Here is a 14,008-nt window from a genome sequence, read left to right on the forward strand (position 1 = left end):
ACTCAGGAATCGGATTATAAGAACAGAATTTGAGGATTCCTGCATTTATAATGCAAGTGCTAAAACCCAGAGGTATTTGGAGGTAATGCAGCATCACAGTTTTACCCTGCTAGACATAAGAAAAAGAGATCCCCAAATTCTGTGTTTTGTTTTGTTTTGTTTTAATTATTATTATTATTTTTATTGTATTTATTATATTTATTAGAGCGTACAGAGCAGGTGTTCCTTTGGCTGATCCGGATCTGCAAATAGTGCACCTAAAGATCTTTTCCAGGGTAACGCTGTCTCGATGCTCAGCTTAGCATTGCAGTGAAAATCTTTTCTCAAGTGATTCCAATTTCACTGTGAGAGGAATAAAAGCCAGAGAAGCAATTTCTTTTTACTGCATATCCTGTTAAGAAGAAATTAATTTACTCAAAGTATTTATTACCCAGATAAGCCCTGCACCCCACCCTGGTGTCCATCCGCAGTTGTAGAGGAAGAAGCTAGTTCAAATAAGGCCGGCTTTGTTCCACTCCGAAAGATTTTCCCTTGGCACACTCCAGATGTAAATATGTCAGATTCCTGTGGATAATCCTTTCCTGTCAATACGGCTTAGGTTGGGGTTGGGATGGAGTCCTACAATTATGAGTAAGGATGGAAAACATAACAAGCACAGAAAGAATCAGGGTTACCTTGAAACTCTTTCAAACTTTTTTAGTACTCTGGCTTTCAAATAACTTTCAATAACTTTCAAATAACAGAACTTTATCAAGTTCTGATAATTTTGTGTGTGATTTTTTTTTTTTCCTTTCCTTTCTCACTTTTGACAGAACTTCCCATGAATATGTATGTGCTAGGGGATGCAGAATATGGTGTTTAAACATTACATGCTTTACAGCAATAGTTTGAAGGTACAAACCAGTTAAGCACTTCAAATGTCAGCTACTGCAGAGCCACACATTTGCAGAGAGCACTAGAAGAGACATTATCTAAGCAACTGGGTTTAGATAACGCTCTGCAAAGGGGAGCAGGACCCGGTCTGAAGGTGGTCTGCCTGGAGCCAGAGCTGCAGGAAGGGCAGCAGGCTGCATCAGGGCTGCATGGCCCGTGGAGCCTCGCCTGGATGACCTCTGCACGCTTCTCAAAGTCCAGAAATGGAGAAGGTAGAGGTCTGCAAAAATTTCCAACCCGCTCCTTTATAATTCCTACGTACTGATGGGAAATGGGACAAGGGTCCTGATCCAGATCCCGCTGAAGTCAATAGCTACACTCCCATTTCCTTTACTGGTACAAAATTAAGGCCAAAGCACTTTGCCCAAAGCCACACAGAAAATATGTAATATACCCAGCAATGATTTCCAGTACCTAAAGCTACAAAAATCCTATCCTCTCCTTCGAGTGTATCAGAGCAGCTTAGAGAAATCCCTAATAGCCAGCAGATCTTCCCGTACTGAGCGAGCCTTTCCTTTTTGAAGTCTGCTTCTCCAGGTCTGGGCACGTCAGCGTAAGAACATTATCAAAGTGGAGAACACAGACTCAGATGGTTTATGGCTTAAACAAAATGGTTTATGGTCTCGGGGAAGCAGATTGGGCCTCAGGGTGTATTTACTAGCTATTTCTGTACAAAAGATTGCAAACATTAACAGTACAGACAGCCCAAAGCTCATCATTAAGCACATCACTGTGGGTTGGCCTTCTCCGTGCTGTTGTTTCCAGCTGCCTGGAGCTGTGGGCAGAGCACTGGTACCTTCAGCTGAGGTGCTCAGAGATCCCATCACAACCCTCAGGGCTAGGAACAAAAGGGACATGGACAAATGCCATCTGCAGGTAGTGTCCTGCACCTCCACCTCAGCACCTACAGCCCCATCGCCCTCTTCTCACAGGCACTGGGTGACAAGGCTTATGTAGGTACCTGCCTGCTGGAGTGCTCTTGGCACCAAACAGCTCTCCCAGTGGCATATTTTGTAGGATTAAACATGGGCTTCAAGCACCCTTCTGCGATCTTCTTTGTCTCATCCCCATACCAGATTTCTAACATCATATGTTCCGCTCTGAAGGTGGCATTGTTCTTAGCAATTTTGTTAAGTATTGTGCATTCTTGGGATGTTTTTTATGAGAAAAGAAAGAAACTCAGTTCTGTCTTGTGTGCTTAACATTTAAAGATGTGCACGAGAAAGAACAGCTTTTCCATTCAGGAAGGAGATATTTGTACAGCTAAAAATAGCCCTACTAAGCTTTTGTGAGCATGAGATTGATGGAAGAATAATTAACGTTCGCTGGAGTCTGAATCCTTACAGATAATTAACTGAGGTGATAATAACCTCTTAGACCCATGAAAAAATTCCTCTGTACTTGAATGCACTCAGAGATCAAACTGCATTACAACACCCCAGAAGAATGTCCCAGCCTTCCAGGGGCTGCAGGTTGGTGGCAGGGCTGGAGGAAGCCCTGAGCCTCCCTCTCCCTCAGCCATTTGGTGTTTACAGCCACTGCAGCTGTAGGGACAGCAGGATGGCTGCTTGAGGCCTCCTTTGGGTTGAGGGGAGACTCTTCTGGTCAAGTCAGGGGTAGGACATCTTAAAGCCTTCAGAGCATCTTATCACACTCTTCATTCCCTGCCTCTGTGGGATCTCACCTCTCATAGCACATGATCCAAGGCCCGTGGACATTGATGGATCCTCTTCTGTTGATCTCCACAATCAATGGAGTACTCTGAGGTTGGAAGGGGTTAGAGGAAGGTGAAGAATTCAGTCACAAAGCAAAATTTGCAAGGACCCAGTAGACTGGATACCTCCTGCTTTCCAGCTTCCAGTCCCACTGTGTATTTTCCAACATTTGGGGAACTTTATTAGTTTATAATTTATTTTTTTTTTTCCAGGGCAAAGAATCTTCTGTTTCTTCTGTCTGCTCTCAGTTTGGTCAGGGAGTACTTATAAATGAAGTTGGCAGTAGACAGTGGAACTCCAGCATTACTTGTTAAATATAACCCTCAAAGATAGTTTTTGGTTCAGGTCACGTAGGAAGATCAAGGACTTTAAGCATTGCAATGAAACGCTCCAGAAGTGCTGGCAGCTGTGTAATGTAAGAGAGAAATCACGTGCTTGAACTTTCAGGAATCAGTGCGTTTTCCCCAAAGTCCACAGAAATCTCTGAGGGTTGGCTGGGGGGTTGCATGTAGATTTCATCCATTTGTTCATCCAGTTTAGGGGATCACTACTTGCAAACAGTCCTGCTGATGTCACGGACATCCTGCAAATACTCTTGGAAGAGAAGTGGGTGCCTCATGGAGATGTCTCGGGGTCCTGGGCCCTGAAGGATGCATGTTGGCTCCCTGCTGAACACAGCTGGGTTATGCGGCTCTTGTAGACATGGAGGTCTGACCCCAAGCCTCAAAATGCTGGAGAAGAGGCTTCATCTATCTAAGAGTGCTAGTGCACTAGCCTTTATTCAGGTCCTAAGTTGCCTTTGCTTGCCTACACAAAGCTTTTCCTTAGGTTTGCTATTTAGTATTCATTCCAATGGGTATAATTTACTGCTTTACCCATAGAATTAATTCAGTAACAGAGCTGCCATTTCCAATGGTTGCACACAGCTAAATCCCCGCTTGGGAAAGTATTTGAACTATAAAAAGAAGTACATCTATTAAAAAGCGTTTTTGGAGTGCTGCTTATTGTACTTTTTGAGCTCTCCCATGTCACCGTAACACAAAGTTATCCTGCTCCTGAAGAGCAATGAAATACATCCAAGTGCTGACAGTCTCCACAGCACAGCCCCAGGACAGGGCTCTGGCTGGCAGCTGGCTCTGCCCTGACACAGCTCGAACCCCCAGCCCCAATTTATAGGGCTGGCACCCCTCTGACGTCCGCACCGGGTAAAGACAAACACGTGCAGCAGCGCTTTGCTAGGGCCGCAGGGTGGGTTCGACACCCAGACCAGACTGGAAAGAGGAGTTCCCCACTGCACATGAGAAATTCTCGCCAACAGATGATTTATTGGTCCCTCTCCAACGACACTTTTGTTTTAAGAGTGCTTCAGTTACCCTCTGCTGACTGGAATTTTTCATTTACGTTGGAGAAGCCTCGCTCCTTGACTTGAAAAACAGCTTCCAGTGAGCAAGAAATGCTGCAGAACACAGCCCGTGGCTTTGGGCACGACAGCTCACCACGGTCACTGCCACCGGAGCCTCGCCATTCTTTCCCTGTTTTCTTTTCCTTGCCTTACGCTTTACACAGATGTTTGTAATTAGCTTCCCCCCCCCCCCCCCTTTTTTTTTTTTTCTTTTTTAGGATGCCTTGTTACATCTCCCTTTGCTCCTGCCTGCCAGCTATGTGTTTCCCCATATTTCAGTCCTGGGCATTCCTCACCAGTGAGCCTGCTGAAATGCTTTTACTGCAGAAGAAATCCCTTTTCCACATGGTTTCCAGTAAAGTAAGGCAGCGCAAGTCCTTGTAGGAAAGGAAAATCCCCTCTGGGGAAAGCCCCTAAGTGCAGTGAGAGACTCGAGACCATCAGCTAATCTGTTCTCAAAAATAACAGCAGCATTTAGTGTGGCTTTACATTATTTTTGTGCATTTTGATCTCAGCCATTATATGCACATTTCTGATAACGAAACTCTTGCTGGCTGAATTTTCAAGTCTCCTTTACGTTTATCAAGGAAAAAGGTTTGGGTGTGTTGGCAGATCTCTATGCAGCTTCAACTAGTAAGTTTATTTAAAACAACCATTTTCTTTAATTTTAATCCTGACGTCTTACGTTGAGAGTCTTAAGTTGTATTAAGCATTTGTAGAGAAGTGTAGGGTCTGTCCATTCTTTCCCAGCCTTCTCCCAGTAGTTTCACTGGGAGCATTTGCTGCAGACAAACACCATAGTTCAAGGCAGTTCAAATCAATTCACTCTTACCAAGTGGGTTATTAAAGTAGGGTTAGTACCTGCTGTACACCTGTTAACTAGAGGAAAACAACACTTTATTATGATGGTCTAAAGATGTTAAATGTGATAAATGTGAATAAGCAGCTGTGTGGGAGACCTTTCCAACACATTTGGGTGCAGAGCTGCAGTGGTGCCTGTCTGCTCTTGTGCACTAGTACAGCAGCAGAGGGCAGAAGGAAGGAGTAGTATCCTTAGGATGGGATGTCATGCTGAGGTCCCTAATCCTGCAGCTTCGTTTGTAGAGACATGAGAGCCCAACTTGAGTGGGATTCAGTCCTCACCACCCCCAGCTCTCAGCTCTGTATTGTGCTCTTTGAGCAGCATTCCCAGTGCCAGTCCCGAGCAGGCAATTTGTCTTCAGCTGTCTTAGAGAGCTTCAGTTAATAAAAATCCCCAAAGACAAAACACACGGGAATATATTGGAGTAAAGAAGGGAACTGAGGGAAAATCAGGTAAGAATGGTCATCTTCAGTGTTGGGTGCAGAGAGCAGCCACCAGCTGAGTGGGTCAGGTTATCAGCGTGAGGCCATTTAGTGCTAATGTGAATGATGATCAGCCATGAGAGGCTTTTATGTGCAGATTTAAATCCCCTTGGTCAATGGCACTGCTCCAGAGGTTCCCTAACCTAGTGGGACAGAGCTTTGTCTCTAATCCTGCTTTCTCCTCTGGGCTTCACTGCCCATAAACTTCTCATTAGGGCCTTTAACGTGAGGCAAAAAGCCTTCACACTAACATGTGTTGCATCTGCTTTTATAAGGCAAGGGGCTGATTGGTTCCACAGGGGATTCAGGAGTAAAACACATTCAGTAGTCACGGAGGTTTTCCATTAGCTTTATGTTTCTTTTCCTTTCAAAACCTGGGACTGTGTAGCCCTATACATGTGCTCCTTTTTGATGCAAATCTCTCTTTGTTTTGCATGCTTATATTGGTGCCACTTTATGCCCATGTAAATCCAAAGCAACCTCTGCGAGGCTCTCATTGCTGCTCTAGGTTTTCTCTGGGTACCTGGGCATAGAAAGTGGAGCTAAACTGGGTTGGCAGAGTCACAACAGCTCAAGTCACCTAAAGAGTGGCCTGAGTCATTTATGTCAGGGGGAGAAACACATGCAGAAGCATCCATCCAAATCTGTGACTGGAGGTGATGGGAGAGCAGCTCCCCATCAGAGGTCCCCAGCAGTGACCCCATTCAGGGAAAGCCTCTTCCTGGGCACCTGCAGATGTAACGTTGGTCTTTGTCCAGCCCCAGCAGCTCGGATTTCTGCAAAAGTCAGTTTTCTGTACAACAGGGGTGGGATGCACCCAAGCATGAGGAGGAGACAGGACTCCAGGTGTTCATGAGAGAATATCGAGGAGCCACAAATGCATCTGCAGCTGCCTGCCCTCTTGCTCTGCCCTTGGACTGCCAGGTGGAACAGAGTAATGAATCGGCGCCAGCCTGGCACAGCTGCCAGGGTCAGGCCCTGTGCTTTGGTACGGATGTCTTTAGCTTAGGTTCCTTAGGGACTCATCTTTCAACCAAAAAGAAGGCAATGACAGAGATGTTGGAGGAAAAGGCATCAGTGAGTGAGGGGACAGGAACCCAAGAAAGGCAGCTGAGACCTGAATCTATCCTACCACACGCTGGGTCTGATGCTTAGGGACCCTCATCTGCCTTGGCTTCTTTATAGTAGCCTGTGTAAAGTCGATAGTTCAAATCAGTTTACCTGTTCTGGCACTGATTTTCAGGAAAGCAAAACTTAAGGAAATGGAAAATGGCTTCAGGTGGAATTCAGCACAAAGTTAAGTCCAGCGAGGCCAAGCAGGTGTGTGCTTCTTTTTGCTATCTGTATCACAGGAGAGTGAAGGTCCTCTTCATCCTGGTCATTCATAGCAGCAGGAGGGAAATGCCTGTGAAGGGAACAGGACAATCCTCAGCACTAGCTGAGGAAAAACATCCCCCCTGCAGAGTGGGTGTCGGATGAGGGGACTGAAGGCCTGGCTGCCTTATCATAGAGGCTTGGTAAATCTGAAGTGAGTGTAGAAAAATCAGAGGCACTGCACCTGCAGAAAAAAAAGAGTGAAGTGAGAAAGGAAACCGGCTATGAACGTCGTTACCTAGCATCTGTGCTTAAAAGGCAAAATAAAAATTTCCCGTGACTTGCTCTGGCATAAATTAGTGTTATTTCTACCAGAGTGGAGCCACACTGGCACAAGCACAAAGAGAAACGAGGTTTCATGGAGAACAAAGGTCACTGCATGAAATCCGTCGCTGGTGTAAGCAAATCCATTCTGCAGACCTCAAAGGCGCCATGCCTCTTTGTACCCATGGTGAATTTGGTTCGTTTTCCCTGGAGGCCTTTTTCCATTTTAAATATAGCAGATGGTCAGGGCTACGGCAGGGCGCACAGCTTTGTACCACACCAGGCAGCTTGACGTTGGCTTGAGCACAGTGACGTGCTCCACCGCGGTTACGGGCTGGGGCTGACAGCGAGCGATATTTCAGCTCCTTGTCATCTTTGGCTTTGAGGCTGCTTGCAGACCCTCAAGCATCAGGACAAACATAAAAGGATGTTTAATATCGACAGGATTTCTTGTGTGGCTTTTTTAGCAATATGGTCTTGCATGTGTACATGCATACATACATGTAGATATTATTATTTATCTATATATTCATTTATGTGCTTTCTGCTGTTTGCTACACCACAGATGCACACGTGCACATACACACACGGTTTTTATTGATTATAATAATCTCTTGGAAATTAGACACTGCTGAGTGTTTTGACTCAATTTATCTCCTTCCCTCAGGGTCAAAGTAGCCTTCATTTCAGCATGCTGCATACCCGCTGCTCCCATCCAGTGCTGTGGCAGCCGTGCATAATCTCCTCCTCCGAAAATCCCATTTAGCTCTCACGAGCTCGCTTGTGATGGGGACTGGTCTGCTGCTGTTTCTTGTAGTTTCAGATAGAGTCGTTCCCATTAGACCTCTGCAGCATCTTGCGGCACTGGAGGATGGGTCCAACGAGTACACCGGGCAGCTGCTGTTCTTGAAAGGTGTCCCTGTAAAGCTTCACCTCCCAGGCTGAGCACAGGCCCCGGTGCCCTCCCTTCTGGCTGGGCAGCAAGTGGGGGTCATGCCTGAGACCTAAGGGTGTCTGCAAATTATGAGTGCCACAACTAAAGGGGGACGAGATGGCTGAGAGGTGTAACATACAGTGTGCCTTTCTTAGGTCCATGCCTGTAGATGCAAGGGCTTTGCTCCTGTATTATAACAGCAAGGTCCCGATTCACAGCTCGAGACACCTGCTCACCTACACTAACAACAAACAAGCATTTAGGTTTTGTCAGTCTCCTTCTGACAGCTTTGCGGGCAGCATGCCTAATACTGTCTTCACCCACACTCTGTCTGGCTTCAGTCCCAATTGGCATCCAGCTTTGCATGCCGAAAATCATATTTACCACTAAAAATACTACAAAGTAGTTGAAAGGTGCTGCTGTGAAGCACTGCTGCGTGCTTCTGCTTTGCACAGAATTTCCTACAGGTGGTCAGCCACTGGGTGGTGCTACAGAAAGGCTCTGCTCTGCTCTGCTCTCTAAAGAAGCAGGTTTCCTCTCTTTCGTGAGTGTTACCCAGAGATCGCATGAGATAAAGCTGTGGCGAGAAGCACCTTTTTTTCCTTTTCTTATGTGAGTATTGCATTTTCAGCGGTCAGGCTGAAACCACCTATCGTATTTCTCCACTAAATGTGTGTTTAAATCATTTCCCTCTATCACGTATGTGATCTACACAGTTCCAGCAGAGCTGAAAATTGCAGGAGAGGGGTCACCCCACGAGAACTCACCCATTTGAAAATGAGCATGTTACATGGTACATTTGCTTGCTTTCCCCAATGATCCAGCACTATTTTATATTTGTTTTATTTTTTTTAAGTAGGAAGAATCAGACAGACTTCAAGTGGTATCATGGTGGTGGTGGGAGAAGGTCCATAATTTCTGGAGGTTTTGCAGCACCATCTGCTTGATCCCAGGCAGCCAAACTGGTGTCATCTTTGTAGGCTTCGGTGCCGTCAAAGCCTCCCGTGCACGGAGCCCTTGTGGAGATCAGTGCAAGCTGAAGTAAAGGGAGAAGGATTTGGCCTTGTTAAAGCAATGGGAAATATGCAGAGGTCACATTGCTCCTCTTGTGAAAATTGGATGCTTTTTCATCTTGGTAACAGACCTTCAGAAAGGTTCTTTAGAAATGAGTGTCCTGTTCCATTGAAAATAAATCTGTTTCTCTCTTATAACACAATTAGTGTCAGCAAAGCCTTCTGCAGATCTGAGAAGATTTATTTTTGTATAATTCTTGGGAGGCAGGAAAGAGTATTCCAGTTCTGTAGGAGAGATAAGGAGACACAAATTTAAAAGTGTTCTTAGGCACTGGGCCAGGTTTTCTGATTCACCACGGCTCATGGAGGACAGTGAGGAACCTCTCCAAGCCTCTATGGACTTGATATGGAAGGTAGCTCTTCCCTATGCACAACATTAGCCGAAGTGTTGTGTGCTCTGTGTTGACATGGAGAAGCTGGTGGTACCCATACATTGCCCTGCTTCTCCCTGTAGGATTGTTGTTGTATCTTCTCTTCTGTTCTGTATTCAGTTCTGAGTTGTCTTTTTGGGCTTGTTTAACTGTGACCATCGGTGGCCTCAATGTGGGCTGGAGAAGCTTAAAGGTGGCTGCTGTGTGGGCCAGCCAGCACCAGCTCCATATAAAACGGCCTGTCCCTTTAGCATACCAAGCACATCCCTTCCCCATACCTAACCTCCCACCCCAGCCGTGCCGCTTGCCCTGCTGGGGGCTCAGCAGTGAGGATGGTGCTGGAGCCAGAGGGGCTGCCACTGTCCTCCTGGGGTGGCATCGTCTGCTCCTTCATGCCCTCCACGGGGATTTTGACATTTACTGTTCCTTTTTTGCTGCCTTAGAAGCACAAAGGATATGCAGGGAGCCATGAAAGCTTCCCCCTCGCAATTCCCTAGGCAGCGAAATGAAATTTTCATGCATAATGAGTCTTTGATCAAGTTTGTCACTTAGCCAATCTGCTATTGATTTAAAGAGCTCTCTCGGCTGGAAAATAGGCGTAAAGGATGCGAGTTTAAAAAGATCTAATGGAAGATTATATTAGATCCTTGGGCTTCTGTACGTGAACAGATTCATTTTCCATTTAGCTGTGCTCTGTACTTTGCTGCTCCAGGTTTCTGGGTTTGTCCTTTCCCGTGGAACTCGTGCTGTATCACTGGTACACATCCTGAAGTTGTAATACTCCGTTTATGTCTTCGTAATTGCTTGTCATAAAATGATTACGCTGTCATTAACAGTTTTTATTATTTGACCTAATTTTATTTACAAGTCATAGATGACACTATTTTCCAAAGCCAGGAAGTGGCTGCAGACAAATGAAAAGTAAACAAAATAAAACTGAAGGAAGCTGGCAGACCCTGCGCTGAGTGTGTTTTCTAATTTTGTATTGTTTTGACTTTGACAAGCTAATGATCAGCGGAGAAAAAATGCAGACAGAATCACGGTTACGAAGCGGAGCCGTGATGCACACCCAATGACCAATTCCAGCATTTTGGGGGAATTTTGAGGGATGTGGGGGCAAGGGGTGGTCTCTCAGAGCCAGACGGCATCCCCAGTGTGGAGGTGGTGGCAAGATCGATTATGGGCAGGATTTGCTGTCATTATCCCAAATACTGCTGGTTAGTGACAATATTTGGGAAAAGCTTGGTTAGATGAAGGCATGCAAAGGTATGAGCATCCAAAACCTGATCAATGCCACCTACAGCACCAGTTTTAGAAAGACATCCTGTGTGTAAGCTTCACTCTAAGAAATATACATAAGAAAAAAAAAAAAAAGATACTTATATGTCTTTTTTTACATCCTATGTTATTAGAATAGCCTTACCCTTGTATTTCCAAGAAAACCAGTTATGCATCTAATAGCTGTGTGAAAAGAGATGCACAACCCAGGCAGAGACCCACAGACCTCAACACCAACACAAACACCTTGTGCATGCATGTGGTTTTCCTCATCACAGGCATCAGTGCAATGTGCCATGCAGGAGCCACAACTAAAGCTAAAACACTGCTCCTTGTAGGATCTGCCCAGTGGCTGTCATATCTCGATGCAATCAGACTGGGCAGGAAATCCCAGAGCCCTGGAGGGATGTATCTGCCCCATCTCATCCGTGAGTCATCCAGGATGAAGGGGTCACGACAGCAAAAGTTCACGCTTCCCCATGACATTCCCATACAAACATCTCTGGGTGAAGGCTCCTGTGGTGTGCAGCTCCCGAGGCGGGCCGGGGCCCGGCAGTAGGATGCCCCCAAGTCAGGGAGCACGTGGGCTGCGTTTCGCTCACCACTTCCCCTTTTCCACTTCAGCTGCCACTCTGCCCCAACCCAACCCGTGGCCGCACATCTCCACCCTTTTCCGCCACAAGCCACAGGCCCCGCTGAGGTCTAAGGGCTTCGGGGTTGCAGTGCCAAAAACCAAGGTTGAGTTGGTTCGCTTGCTTCGCCCCCTGCACCGCTGCGTCAGGGAAGCTGGTGACAGAGGCGTTGCGAAATGGTGTCGGGGGGACAACTGGTCATGAGAATCCGTGTGTGAGAAGTGATGCTGAGGGTGCTCATCCCACGTGTGACGTCCGGCTGTGGGCAAAACGATCCTGGCTGAGATCCAGCTGCATACACGTGGCCCAATGTGCTGATGGTTGATGCAACGCAGCCAGCTTGTCTCTCAAAATATCGACAAAAACCCAGCGGAAGGAAGGCAACTGAGGGCAAAGAAGGGAAGTGATAAGGGGAGTGTGCTGTTGAGCGACTTAATTACTTTTTTCACTTCTTTTTTTTTGCTGTTTGCATCGGTGAGATGTGCGATCCAGCAACCCCAGCCCACCATGACTCCCTGCTAGTGGTGCTGAAAGCTGCAATGTTGGGTTTCCTTATTGCAGCCTGCTGATGTGGGTGGACTTTAATCCTGAAGGGATTAATGTTCAGTGGGCGGAAGGGAAGCCGGTAGTTTGAATTGTATGGCTCATTTATTTAATAAAAATAATATATAAATAGCATAATAAACACTTGTGCCATCACAGAGCTTTACTGAAAGAGTATCTAAGCTGAACAACAACAAAAAAAAAGCAACAGATGAAGGAAAAGCATGTGCTTAATCCTTCTGGACATCCTGTATTCTGCAATAGGAGAGACCTGAGGCCTCAGCCCCTACATTTTATTTTTTTCTCCATCACAGCTTGAGTAGCTTCTCCTCACTTGTCAACAAAGTTGGGTGCCCCCGTGCAGCAATAGCTGTGGGAGCTTCAGGTATCATGCAGAACTGTTGAGTATAGAAAAGCAAATGTTAAATGGATAAAATTCTCTGTGTGTCATCAGCATGCAGGCACACACACGCATATGTAAATTAATTTCAGATCTGGAGATGTAAATTCAGCTGGTGGTTGGTGTCCTCTGTGCTGTGAATGTTCCGACAGCGCATACCAACCCATAGAAGTAATAACCAGAATGTCAGGAAAAAAATGGTAACGTGGTCATTGCCTAAATTCTCAGTTAAAGCCGATGAAGCAAAGGCTGAGGCTTGGAAATGGAATTTTGGAAGATGTTTCATGGATACACGACTGTCTGATTGAGCCACACCTCAAAAGCCCACTGCTCATCAAGGTAAAGTTTTACAGGGATTTCTACAGAGAAAATGAGTGTTTCAGTCTTAATCCTGAACTTGAACGATTCCTGTAATTTCCATAAAGTGTGCAATCTCAAGGATTGGATGTGATCTGTCAGAGCAGATAATATGCAGATACCTGCTGCAGGAAACAGATGGATGCCAGCCGCCTCTCTTTCTAAAGGATAATCCCTATCATTGAGTGGAGCACATTAACATGCTTTCACTTCATCCGACCAAAAAGCTCCCTATCAGCGTGTACTTACACAGAGGAGAAAGTTCAGTTGAGAGAGTGCCCTCTGGATTTGCCTGCCAGCATCTTCCAAATATTTGCAGTTCTGTCATCCTTGGATTTGCAGACTGAGCAGCGCTGAGCACTTTAGCTTAGACCAGCAAGCTACGCTTTGCTTGAGCATCAGTCAAAGCAACTCAATTGACTTTAAGATGCTGGTGATGTGTTTCTGTGTGCACAGACTAGAGCTCAACAGACAGGCTGAAACCTAAGCAAGCAGAACGTTAGTTTTAGAGATACAGGTCCATCATACTCAGGAATCCCTTCAATGCTCATTTCTCCCCTTTCCTGTGTCTTACATTCTAGAGAGGTTGCAGAGGACAGTTAAAGAAGCTATTTCGGTTCTCCAGCAGCCCCTTGGAAGCCTACCTTTGTAAGGATGATTATAAAAATAGCTTCACATAAACACTGAAGAGTGCTTACAAGCAGAAAGTCAGTTTATGCTTAAATGATACCATCTCACCAAGCTGCGCTGCAATGGGCATCATTGTTGCACAGCAAGTACCTGGCCTCGGTTCATAAAGTAAGTATTTGTAGCAAGCATCTTTGAAATCTCATGCTTATTTTTTTTTTCTTTTCAGCTAAATACATGGAAGGCACTAACATCAGCTCTGTGAATCTGACATTTCATTCTAGGTGTTAAACATTTTGAGGAGACTTCAAGATTTAACTGAAAGTTATTAAGCCGGTGCCTTTTTTCCTGAGTGTCTCTATGTCAGCTACAAAATAAATTGTGGTTTTGAAAGTTCGTGGCAAAAAATAATCCTAAAAATGTACTGAGTTTTATGATAAATTTATATTGCTGACATGTTCCAATCTTTTAAGATTTTTCTCCTACTCACACTGACTTAAGGGAGATAAGCCTACCGAAATCGATGGTTTTATTGTTATTATTACGGTTATCTGCATAGTTTAGATTTGGTACAACATATCCTCCAATATTGTTTTGCAAATTAAAGCCTAATCCTATTCCTTTGAAGCTGGTTAGCAGAAGCCTACTGGTTTCAATGGGAGGACAATTCCTTCTTGTGAATAAGGAAAAGCATTTACATAAAATAACAATGTCAGAAATGAAGAATTCCCTAGTGGTGTCTGCAAACTCGGAGAGCTGAA

This window comes from Aythya fuligula, chromosome 1 (genome assembly GCF_009819795.1).
Source record: "Aythya fuligula isolate bAytFul2 chromosome 1, bAytFul2.pri, whole genome shotgun sequence".
In the NCBI taxonomy this organism is placed as follows: Eukaryota; Metazoa; Chordata; class Aves; order Anseriformes; family Anatidae; genus Aythya; species Aythya fuligula.